Here is a 12,676-nt window from a genome sequence, read left to right on the forward strand (position 1 = left end):
TCCAGTGTCAGGGATTTCCTGGTCCTGTAGTGGTGCATCTGTTTATTAATCCTAGTGGATCATCCAGTCTCTTGAAGCCCATGCACACTTGCTCCCGCAAATCCTTCAGTAAGGAGCTCTGCAGATCCACCATCTGCTGCAGGGAAACCATCTCTGTTTCCTTGTCTTGAACCTCTTCCTGCCTTAGTTTGGTGGCCCTGGGTGAATGAAGGGTGACTGGCTGTAATCATAAGATGGTACAGTTGCCCATTGTAGCAGCTCACCCAGTTGGTGGGCGGTTTGTTTCTTTGTAACGCTATGAAGAACCGGTCTCCTTTAGGTACCCCAGTAGGAGGAAGCAGATACACTGTTTTAAGGACTCGCCCTGACCAGTGGTCTGTATGTATAGAACATCACAGGAGATAATGTGGCTGTCCTGGGGTAAAAGAGGCAGGTCGATGAAGGGGGCAAGAGAGGGAGTGGGACGTAAGTGGGCCATTACTGTCATGATGACACGGTATATTAAGTCTTATTTTCAGTTCCAAGTATTGAAAGGGGGTAGAACCACTGAATCCAGCTGTTGGGGTGGGCTGGGATCACATAGCTGCTTGATTTATTTGTACAGAGACCTGCACCAGTGCTTGTCATCTCTAGGTAAAGCTAGGGGCATCAGCACTGGTTGCCCTCCAGCAGCCCTTCTCCCCAGACCTTTAACCGGTGCTAGCTGTGACTGCAGGTGGAGCTGTAGGCTCCAGTTTTGCCTGCTGCCTTCTGCAGGTTCCTGGCAGAGCGTAAAGACCTCATTGAGGTGGCTAGTTTGACTGTGTACACCCCTTCCAGGCAAGTAGTACTGCTCCAAGACCAGGCCATTGCATCCTCACCTTCCGCTTGATATGTAAAATGACAGCATGTGTCTCTGTTATTATTTGCATCCCAGCGTCACCTACAGCTCTTTAAGCAGGATCCCTGCTTTCCTACAGGGTTGCACAAAGCCTCAACAGAGCCAAAGCTTGCCCTAGAGAGATGGCAGTCTAAGATCAGGGGCAGCAGGCAGGGTTAAGTAGCTGGAGGAGAATGAATTGGCCACGGGAGATGCAGAGGTGCCATCACACACAAAGTAGCTTATAGCATATGGAAATGTTGTGTATACCTCTATAAAATTGCAAAAGATTCGCATTGTTCAGCTGTGTTATTGGGAAATAGTACACAATCATTAGGAGTGGAATGAGACACCTGGAGAGGCAGCGTTCAGAGTGATTATGCAGCCCAGCCCTGGCTTTTCTTCACTTTGGGGAGCAACATGGCATAATTTCATTATAGATTTATATACAGCTAATTGGCACATAGTTTGATATGGAAATAAAACAATTGTAAATATCACAGAAAATTTTAAACTGTGCTTTCAACTGTCATGCTACAATCCTTGCTTTTCTGGTCAGTCTAATCTACTTGATTACCCCTTTCATCATCCTGTGTTTTGAAGATGTGATATCTCTTTCAAAGAACCTCTGTCAGACATAGATTAGTTAGTTAATTTTTCTGCACGGGATGAAAAGACAAGGGTGGGGAACCCAGAGCCCTGAGGATCAGATGCAGTGCGTGGCCAAGTAATTATTTTGGGGTGATGCGGAGATGTGTCATGTGTGGCCTGTGCTCAGTCTATAAAGGCTCTTTAGCTCTTGGCAAAAAACAGGTTTCCTACTAGAGATACTCAGTTTATGCTAAAGGTTGAAGTGAAATTTTCTTAATGGGGGTAACAGAGCACTGCAGTAGACACCATTGAGATGGCACTTCCAGACTGAGCTTTCTAGATCAAGGATGCTACAGGCAGTGGTGCTGAAGGATGCTTTTAATTCAGAAGATTAAGCTTAAGTAGTTTAAAACATGGGAGAAAGTGTGGATAGAGTCAGTATTTTTATGTTCAAAGGCAAACTGAAGTGTAGACTTGTTTGCTGGTAGCATCAAAGGTTGCAGCTAGCTTGGGATGTCTGGATGCTTTTCGTCTGGTTTAATCTGAGAACAAAATCTGCTGTGACTGTTGTGTTGTGATCTTGGGTGAATATATATTCCTGTCACCGTGATTCTTTGAATCAGACACCTTTCATGCAATATCCAGAAATATGTTTTATGCAAGGGGTCCATGGCCCGGTGTGTCGTCAATATGCACGATGTGCACAGCAGTTTTCTTCCAGCTCAGCCGGAGGGGAGCTTGGTGTGCGGTTTTGGGACCAAATGCGGGCCTGGCAGCAGTGCGGTGCATAGGGGTGAATTGAAGCAGGATAACGCACTGTCACAGATGGGGTGACACACTTCACTCACAAGAGAGAAGCAGCGATACGTTTTCTGATGGAAAAGGGAGATTTAACAAAGTTTAATAGTAAATGCGACAGCGGTTTAACGAGGTTTGACGTCAAGGTGCACTTGATTATTTACTGCACAGAGGATGGGGTCAGACAGAACTGTCAGGGAGACCCTCCTGTTGGGCCATGGGGTTCAGAGGGGACCCCCCGCGTTCTAAACCCCTTCCCGGAGGGAGTTCAGGTGCAGCTGGATCCAGGCTTAGTCCCAGACTTGGTTGACAGTTTATGTCTGTAAAGGATTATTTGTGCGCCATCAATCCCTTCTGTCACTTTGGTAAGATTTCCCAGTTTAGCATGCCGTTAATCACCTACCGAGGGTCTGTTGCAGCAAGGCAAGGGCTCTCTCAGCCTCCAGGAGCCCCCCTGGGAGGGTCCCTGCTCAAGGGGAGCCCCTGGGGTGCAGCCCGCTGCGTGCAGGGGGGCTCCGTGGGCCTGGGCTGCCGCTGGTTCGGGCATCGGGGAGCTGGCTCACGGTCGCATTTGCCTTCCGACTGCAGAAATCACTTTCTTTTAAACTTGGTTTGAGTTGGCCTTGCCCTGCGCTGCGGTGAGGTGGGCACCTTGCTCCAGTTAGCCCTTGGCTATCCTGCTGTTATCTGCCCTCATGACTAGAGGCATCCATCACGATCACCTTTGCTGGTTATCACTTGAGCGTTGTTACAGAGATAAAGGTCAGGATGAGGGGTGCAAGCACACCGCCACACGGCAGGTTCCTGTCTGTCAAATCCCTCCTCCACACCTCCAGTTCTCCAGGGGTGAGTTGTCCCTGGGCTCACCGGGCTGTCACAAGCTTGGGTGTCCCATTTCTGACCCCATGTGGGAGAGCTGCTCTTGATACTGGTCAGCAAGGGTCTTCCTGTTCGCAATGAATGCAATGCAACATCCTTACAGAGGGATGAGTTTTGAATTTCTTCAGGTCGCACTGTAGCTGTGTTTGACTTCCACCATCTGTCTTTACCGTCTGTGTGTCTTTTCATATTTTTTTTTTCATTTGCTTACTGGCTTCCAGATCTCCTGATAATGTGTTCAGTGTGGGCTACTAATATAACCCCACAGGAGCAACCCTTTTGGAAGGGAGTTTTCCTTTCAGAATAGGGATAAGAGAACTTCCCTTATCCCACCCTTTCCCCACGCCCCAGCCCCCACCCCCACCCCCTTTATCATTTCTTCTCTTTTCCATCCTCTTCCTTGGCACCAGAAGCATGAGCTCTTCCAGGAGCAGAAGAGCCTGAGGGCTGTGAACTGGCCTCTGAGCATCGTTGTCTTTGCCCGGAGAAGTTGATAGCTGAAGTGAACCCTCACAGGAAACACCTTTTTGTTTTTCTTGGTGGTGGATGCTTCGTGTACTGTGTCCAGCTCTGGGGTCCTCAGCACAGGGAGGACATGGACCTGCTGGAGCGGGGCCAGAGGAGGCCACGGGGATGGTCAGAGGCTGGGGCAGCCCTGCTGGGAGGACAGGCTGGGAGAGCTGGGGTTGTCCAGCCCGCAGAGGAGAAGGCTCCGGGGAGACCTTACTGCAGCCTTCCAGCACTTAGAGGGGGCTTAGGAGAAAGATGGGGACAGAGTTTTTAGCAGGGCCTGTCGCGACAGGACAAGGGGGATGGTTTGAGACTCAAAGAGGGGAGATTCAGACTAGATGGAGGGAAGAAATGTTTTACGCTGAGGGTGGTGAGGCACTGGCACAGGCGGCCCAGAGAGGTGCCCGACGGCCCATCCCTGGGAACATCCAAGGCCAGGCTGGACGGGCTCTGAGCAACCTGATCCAGCTGAAGGTGTCCCTGCCCATGGCAGGGGGCTGCACTGCAGGGACTTTGAAGGTCCCGTCCCACCCAAACCGTTCTGTGATTCTGTGATTTGTGTAATTAGGCAGTGGACTGCTGGTGGGTACTAAAGTTTGTGGAAAAATGCATGATTTTCCTGCACCTGCCCAGCTTAACTATCACAGAACTGCTTGGAGGAGAAAGGGAAAGGATGCTCTTCGTCAGCTGAGGATCGGTAGAACACTGTATGTCACAAGATTCACAGTAAAGTCACAGCACTGACAATTGTAGGCTAAGGATTTTTGTGTGCTCGTGGTTTCTTTGCTCGACAAAATAAAACCTACCAAAGCAGAGCTGGTGAGCTCCCATCTCTCTGTTCTCATTGCTCCAGCGCTCCTGCTTGAATTATTCATGTTCGGTAAGTGATCTGCAAACAGCTCCTGTGATCTCCCTGTGATCTGTGTGTATGTGAGACTCACCCCTGCTTAGGTCAGGGCATTTTCTTGTTTCCTTCCCCCCGGCAGGGAGTCCGTGGGAATCTCCAGATACCTCACCACCTCTTCCTGATTCACCGCGCCGTGTATTTATTATTTACCTGGTATGATTTGTGCAGCTGTCCCAGGCCCACAGTATTGTCACTGGATAAGCAAGAAGGCTCCACGCAAACATCTGTAGCTGTTGCTTGACAAATCCTACTGTATAAATAATTATAAAGGAGCTGAAGAGGCACTTGTAGGGCAGCACTGCCGGCTTCTCACTCAGCACAGGGTGTATTTCACCTGCATGTGTGGCTCAATAGAGCTTTGCTGGGCTGTTATATATATGTTTATATGTGTACATATATATATGTTTATATATATATGTTTTATGTGTTTGCTTGTTTTTCACAAGCTCTGCTCTGTGTTTATTTTAATTTTTTAGAAAGTGTTCTGATTTAGTCATGGGAGGAGGTTTGTAAAACCGGTGAGAAGGGCGGTTCATGGTCAGGCAATCGGCAGGTATCCTGGTTACTTTGCAATCCACATCATTAGTAAAACAGGCTCTGTGTCTACTTCTCCAGCACACCCACCCCAGGGAGATCATGGATCTGCCCGTCCAGTATCATCTAATTCATCCCAGCATACTGTGATAGACCAGTCTGCATTTTGGGATGAGGACTGGAATGCTTCAGAAAGCTGTTGTCAAGCGGAGCTAGAGCTGATGCTCTGAGCAGGGCAAGGCTCAGCAGAGAGACAATGACCCCCAGGTCTCCTTCCCCAGCTGAGGGGGTAGCTTTGGGTGAAAAAAGCTCCATTTAGGGTACTTGCTTTTATACAATAACCCCAAGGAGAACCTGTGCCTTGCCTAGGATATCCCTCACCTATAACATAACTGGAATACAGTAGTGAGTTTGTTAAAATGTCCTGCCTCTGGATTCTGGAAAGAAGATTTTCTATTTAAACCTTAGGGAAATTACTGGCCTTGTTAACTAGTGTAGAAGTAATGAACCACAGCAGGGTTACCCAAGAGATTTGGGCCCTTGCTTTGTAAGACTGCATTGTTTCTTTAAATGAGAGAAATAATTTAAGCAAACAAACGAACGAAGAATTTCTGGAAATTAAAGTACGGTACAAATAGAATGATTCTCATCCTCTGTTTAATAGGAGCAGTGCAGTGAACAATTGCGTAGTCGACCTCACAAATTTATCCATGGTAACTAGTCACAGGAGAGAAAAATAGACAGCCTGCCACCAACTTGGTATTAAAGTTATATTTTCCATTTTTTCCATGATTGTGGGCCAGTCGGGGACTTTCCATGAGCAATCAGCACAGCAGAAATCCCCTTTTGTGGATTTGTAGCCACTGCTACTGAGCAATAAAAGATCTGATGCTGGTTTTGAACTGCTTTTAGCTTTAGCAGGTTTTGGTCCCAATTTCCAGTGGGATCAGCCTGGGGCAGACCCTTCCTGCTGAATGCATCCCACCAGACCAGGGCTATGGGTGGGTGATGCCCCTTTCTCCCTTCCACCCCCTGGCTGAGGCTTGCTTGTGATGGGGTCTGGTATAGGAACCTCTCCTTTGGTTTCATCACCTCTGTGAGGTGCTGCATGTTAACTCTCGCGACTGGGTTTGGGCTTTGTGCAAACCCTGCATGACCCGTGCAGCTCTGGGCAAGTCCTGCAAGAGCCTGGAGGAAGGACAGAAAGACACTGCCAGGCTGGAGTTCATCCAAAAATAAATAAACCAGAAATACTGGGCCTTCAGGCTTGATCGTCTGTTCCTCAAAAGACATTTTTGGAAAGGATCACTGTGCTTTTGTTCTTCCATTAGGCAACTGAGGAGGGAACATTGTTTTCTTCCCCTCATCCGTTCCCCTTATAGGGACAGAAGAAGGAAGACTTGGCCACCCTGAGCCGAGCATCTCGGGGGACCTCCGAAAACAAAGGGCCGTATGGAGAAAAGTGCTGTCATTGTGTCCCCTTCATTCCCTTCCCTCCCTTCACCCTGTGCTTGGCACGGCCATGCCCGCCTAGGGCTGGCGAGCTGCACGTCACTGCCAGCCAGTGGGGAGCACGGAGGGTTGTTCCTGGGCTTCCTCCCTGGAAACCTGGCAGAATTCTCTTATCTCGAGGTTTATCACTTCCCGTAGACTTGGCAAGGCAACCCTGAAGTTTGTCTTCTGCCAGGAAGGTGTGTTAGCTCCGCGACAGTGTTGACAGTGTACGTGTCTGCATGGGATGGCTTGGATAAAGCGGTACTCCTGAGGAACATCATTTGGATGTTCCTGGATGTGGACTGAAGCTCTATAGACACATCCGTCCTAGCGCAGTTTCTCTCCTGTGTGCTGCAGGCATCAATCCCTGATCTGCAGAGGATGCCTGTGGGTTGGAGAGCATCTTCCCAGCCACGCTTTGTGTGACCCTTGCATTATCTTCCCTTACAGGAATACGGGGCTGGCACATGGAGCTGGGATAGTTTATTTTTTTTAAATTACAGGTTGTGTGAGGTTTTCTTTACAAAAGACTGGACTAAGGCTATCTTGTTTTGCGCAGGCTCCAAGGCTGACCCTGCTGAGAGCCCTGAGATACTGAACTCTATGGGAGCGGAGACCACTTGACTGCACTCAGCACCTTTCAGGATCAGGCCCTAGGTAATTATTTTAATTGTCTGCCTGGATGATGGGTTAAATTTGGTGTTCTGGGCTATGCAGACCATCTGAAATGACATTCCTAGTTGTACATCCCATGAATCCGTGGACTTTTTTCCTCCTGAAGGTTGTCACTCTGTAGGTCAGTGGCTTGACACTACAGTAAGAACCACTGTTCCCTCAAAAATACAATATATCTCCATTGCTTCCACAGGGGGAATCATAGACCCATTGAATGGCTTGGGTCAGAAGGGACCTTCGAAGTCCCTCTAGTCCAAACCCTGCCACAAGCAGGGACACCTTCAGCTGGATCAGGTTGCTCAGAACCCTGTCCAACGTGGCCTTGGATGTTCCCAGGGATGGGCCATCGGGCACCTCTCTGGGCAACCTGAATTGCTGGATCACCATTCTGGCAATGGTCACCAGCTCTTCTGCTTGGGAAGTTCTCCTGAAGTTAGCTTGCAGAAAGCTGTGAAAACAAAACAAACTAGAAAACAAACCCCAAAACACCAAAAACCCACCCAAACACTTTCACTCCCATCAGAAGCAACTGAAGGCTTAAAACAGCAATATTTGTTGGCAAGGATGCTTGTTCAGGTCAGATTTTGAAGAACGGCTGAAAACATACAGCTGTGGGAGCCTGCTTTTTAAAATAAACCTAGTGACTATTTTCTGCAGAAAAATAAATTCTGAAAATCTTATTTGCCTGGGTTCACAGCAGCTGCATTCTCTTCTCCAAACCTGGCCTCGTTGTTGTGCCTTTATGAAACTTCATGCCTTTCTCCACGGTGGACAGATGGAAATCGAAGAGCTTAGGGCCAAGTAGTGCCCTGCTTTGCATCCTCATGGAGGTGTGGTGTCAGCCCAGTGCCTTGGCTGGGGTGGGGACATGGACAGGATTTGACCCAAGATTTGTTCTTCCATCCCAGCAAGGTCAGCTCAAACTTGGAGTGTGAGCTTGAGAAGCAAAGATCTCAGGGGTGAGTTTTAAAAGGAGTAAGAAGGAAGCCAGTGTGGATGTTACTCTGAAATGCTAAGGGTGAAGGATTTCCTGTAGGGCTGGCTTCCTGAGCGAGGTGATACTCCTTACAAAATTCTCGATGCTGATAAAAGTATCAGTCGACAGAGGGTTATAATTTTTAACCCTGTCTGTTGGATTCCCCCCCCCGCCCCGCAAGTGGTTAATAAAAACCAACTTCCCACTGATCTCAGCAGAGGTTAAAGGCCAGCTCTCAAGATAAGGGTGGCATGAGGGCAGATTGTGTGTCGCTGGCTGCTCTCCCAGAGCATCCTCTCTCCGTGTGGGAACAGAGGGCTATTCTCCATCGCTTGCAGCTCTGTGCAGTGACATTTTCGGGACCCAGGCCTGAGGACTTTGACTGGGTTGTTTCCTGTTTTGACAATCTCCATTTCAAATACTCTATATGCAGCATTGTGCAGGGAATTAAAAAAAAACACAAAACCAGCCCATATCCTTCTCTCTTGAATATTGTGGTGGGTGGTGGGAAGCTAAGTTCATGTTTCCAATGGGGAGGGAGAAGATGCAGAGGGTGAAACAGGCTCAGAAAGTGAAAGACAGGAAAATGAAGAATGAGAAGTAAGAAATACATTCACCATCAGGACTGTGGTGCTATATTTTTCCCCATCCATTCTGGATTTGTGGGGATGGGGTGCTTTCTTGGTGCTGAAGTTCATATGCTCTGTGTTTAAACTGCTGCTGTCAAAGCTTGGAGAGTAACTAAAACAAAAATGTCACAGGTCAAATGGATGTTTTCCATTTGAATGGAGTGCAGTGTAAATCCTGGGGAAGGAAATAACCCACCAAACACACACTGGCCCTGTGTCTGTGTCCCCTACCCCGGTGATGGTCCTACAGGACCTGCAAGCCGGTGGCAGAGCCAACCAGGCAGGCAGCTGCCTGCCTCAGCATCCTGAAATGTTCTGCAGGCAGCATCCTCTCCCCAGTAAATTTCTGTGCAAATTTAACAGTATCGCATCCAAATTTGATCTAGGTCAGCAATTAGGAGGATCAGGTGAACATGCTAGGATAGAAAACACCTGCCTGTTGAGGACCCTGGGCTCGAGGCTCATCCTAAGCCCCTGCAACACATCTTCAGCCAAGGGCTGATCTTTGTGGCTATAAATTCAGAGGACTGGATAGGCAATGCTCCCCAGGAGCATCGAGGCAAGTGCATCTCTGCCACCGCTTCCTGCTGACCCTTGCAAAGTCCCTCTGAGGTTTTGCCATGGCTGGTTGTTCTTTGATGTGTTGTAACCTGAAAATAAGGATAGAATTATTCTGGTTGGAAAAGACCTTTGAGATCAAGTCCAACCGCTAACCCGCACTGCCAAGGCCACCGCTAACCATGGCCCCGAGCGCCACATCTCCAGGTGCTATAAATCCCCCCAGGGCGGGTGCCGCCAGCCCCCCGGGCAGCCTGTGCCAGCCTTGGCCACCCTTTCCGTGAGGGGATTTTCCCTCATTCCCAGCCGAACCCTCCCCCGGCACAACGTGAGGCCGTTCCCTCTCGTCCTGTCGCCTGTTCCCTGGGAGAAGAGCCCGACCCCCCTGGCTCCAGCCCCTCTCAGGGGGTTGCAGGGAGCCAGAAGGTCTCCCCTCAGCCCCCCCTCTCCAGGCTGACCCCCCAGCTCCCCCAGCCGCTCCCCACAGCACTTGTGCCCCAGCCCCTTCCCCAGCCCCCTGCCCGGCTCTGGACACGCTCCAGCCCCTCAGGCTCTGTCTGGGAGCGAGGGGCCCAGAGCCCACCGCGCCATTCCAGGGGCGGCCTCCCCAGTGCCGAGGGCAGGGGGACGGGCACTGCCCTGCTCCCGCTGGCCACAGCACTGCTGGCACCAGCCAGGGTGCTGCTGGCCTCCTGGGCCACCTGGGCACACGGGGGGCTCATGCCCAGCTGGCTGCTGACCAGCCCCCCCAGGCCCTTTCCCCCCAGGCCGTTCCCAGCCCCCTGCCCCAGCCCGCAGCGCTGCGGGGGGCTGGTGTGACCCACGGGCAGGGCCCGGCACTGAGCCTGGTTGAACCTCACACAACTGGCCTGGGCCCATCGCTCCAGCCTGCCCAGACCCCCCTGCAGATAGATAAAGTCAAAGTGTTCTGGGATCGATGCCAAGCCAAAGGCACTGAATTGCTAAGAGATCCGTATCTGGATAACAGATTCGTGCTCTTTAACAACTTTTAAGAGAAAATACAGTGTTTGCAGGATCAGATTGGGATGATCCTAGGAAACAGAGCTCTCCTTTTTAAATTGCATTGCTTTTATTATTATAATTTTAATAATAATAGTAGTATTTCCCCAGTGAAGCCATATATGAGAATGTTATTTGCGTAGGAACTGGAAATTAACCTGAAATGATCAGCGTATTTTTTAAAGGCACTTTACAAGTCACTCAGCATTGGAAAAGGTATGACTATCCATCAAAGCAAGGCTTGGGGATAAAATAATTAGAAATCACACAACCATAGCAAAGGAAGATTAGTGCTAAAATTAGAGGCCATAAAGTTGTTTTTAGATTAAGCTGGAATCCGGGCAGGCTGTTTTATTATACTGTGTTACTTTAAAAAATGCAAGGTGAGAGGTGTGAATTGCCTGCATTTGGTTGTGTTGCAGTGGAAATGCTATCGCTAATGTTAGGTGGGATGATCTATAAGATGATTTCCAGGAAATCCTTAGCAAGAGTGAGCACAATCCACTGTGAAAGGTGACAAGCTGCTAAAGGACCTGGGTTCAGTGCTAGGCTCATCTTCCAGTTCCCCATGGATGCCCTGTAAGGTTGTTTTGCTCCTAGTTTTATTTCAGGGTTGTGGTGGCCAAATGTCCATGTTGCATTGAGAAACCACAGTGGGATGGCTGGGTGAAGAAGTGTCTGCACCCACAGGTGGTGTGAGTGCAAGTTGGAGCTGCTGTGGTCTGGGGACCTGAGCTGGCTCTCTGAGGCCAGAGAGCAATGTTAGACGGGGCATGCTCTGTGCAACTTCGTCACTTCATACATCTGCTGGGTCTCCTTACGTGTGAACAGGAATGAATCCACTATCAGAGGACGGCCATAAAAATGGTCAGAGGACAGGCTGAGAGAGCTGGGGTTGTCCAGCCTGGAGAAGATCCTCCAGTGAAAATGCCTTACCACCAAATTCTTCCGAAGTCAAAGTGAGCATCCCAGGAGGGTGGGGGGTAGGGAGGAACTGGCATGGTCCATGTATAAAAGCCTTCAGGGGAAAGTGTCTTGATGCTAAGGGGCTTTCCCATATAGTCAGAAAGGCATAACATGAGTGAGAGGTTGGAGGACAATGCCAGGCACATCCAAGTGTTCTCACCACAGAGATGTCCAAGTGAAGGTGTCTGTCACCCAGAGAAAGGTGACTTCAGTGCTGGTGCATTGCAATGTGGAGTGGGCGATTTCTGGGAGAGAAACCTGAACTTTGTGGGATGTGCTGCCAAAATGTGGATGCAACTGGGCAAAGCCATTCACCTCGTCCCACCAGAGGTACCAAATGAAAGGGTCTGTAGGCTGCCTCCTGGCCAGGAAGCACCAGCCCCACTGCGACCACCCGCAGCATCTTGTCGGCACATGCATTTCCCGGTGCCTGCAGCAGGAGAGTGGAGTGGAGCAGACTGCCTGCTCCCCCCAGAATGCTCCCCCGCCGCGCCTCCAGCTCTGTGAAAGCAGGACAACTCCTCATCGACTCTTTGTAGCCCGAGAGCAGAGCCTTGGAAAAGTCTGGCAGCGGGAACTTTACTAATTCCAACTAATGACTCCGAAATACTGACTGAGGGGAACAATTGGGCATCATCAAAAGGCACAGACAAAAGAAATGCACTGTATTGTAATAGCAAACAGAGCTGAATTTGGTCTGATGGAGCACCTTTCATATTCAGAGCATTTCAAAGTGCTTTGCAGAGTAATGAGCTGCATGCTGACGGTGCGGCCAGCAAAGTGGTCTTTATGTGCCCAACAATAGCTGGCACAGCTGGTGGAGAGCGACTTGCTTGTGGTGAGAGAGGGGATGGTGGCTGGGATGCTGGGGTTATCCTGCGCTTTCCTGTTGTTTTTTTTCAGTCCTGTTAGATCTCTAGCTAGCATTTGGATGGGCACTGGAAGTGATCAGACAAAACCTACTGGCCTTTCAATACTTAAAAAGGGCTTAGGAGAAAGATGGGGACAGAGTTTTAGCAGGGCCTGTCGCGACAGGACAAGGGGGATGGTTTGAGACTCAAAGAGGGGAGATTCAGACTAGATGGAGGGAAGAAATGTTTTACGCTGAGGGTGGTGAGGCACTGGCACAGGCGGCCCAGAGAGGTGCCCGATGGCCCATCCCTGGGAACATCCAAGGCCAGGCTGGACGGGCTCTGAGCAACCTGATCCAGCTGAAGGTGTCCCTGCCCATGGCAGGGGGTGGACTAGGGGGATTTGAAGGTCTCTTCCCACCCAAACCA

The 12,676-nt window shown here is 49.9% G+C and overlaps 1 protein-coding gene across 7 annotated transcripts in view; it reads left to right on the top strand.

Moving 5' to 3' along the window:
- Positions 1-12,676, top strand: part of ZBTB7C (zinc finger and BTB domain containing 7C) — a 160,119-nt gene that overhangs the window by 61,635 nt on the left and 85,808 nt on the right. For 5 of the 7 annotated variants that reach the window (XM_080371556.1, XM_080371555.1, XM_080371558.1 and 2 more), the window contains one exon: positions 7,132-7,229. The gene's annotated coding sequence lies outside the window, so the exon portion shown is untranslated. The remainder of the gene's footprint in view (positions 1-7,131; positions 7,230-12,676) is intronic. The other 2 variants (XM_080371559.1, XM_080371560.1) reach the window with 1 other exon arrangement.

Source organism: Falco punctatus (genome assembly GCF_963210335.1).
Source record: "Falco punctatus genome assembly, chromosome: Z".
Taxonomy (NCBI): Eukaryota; Metazoa; Chordata; class Aves; order Falconiformes; family Falconidae; genus Falco; species Falco punctatus.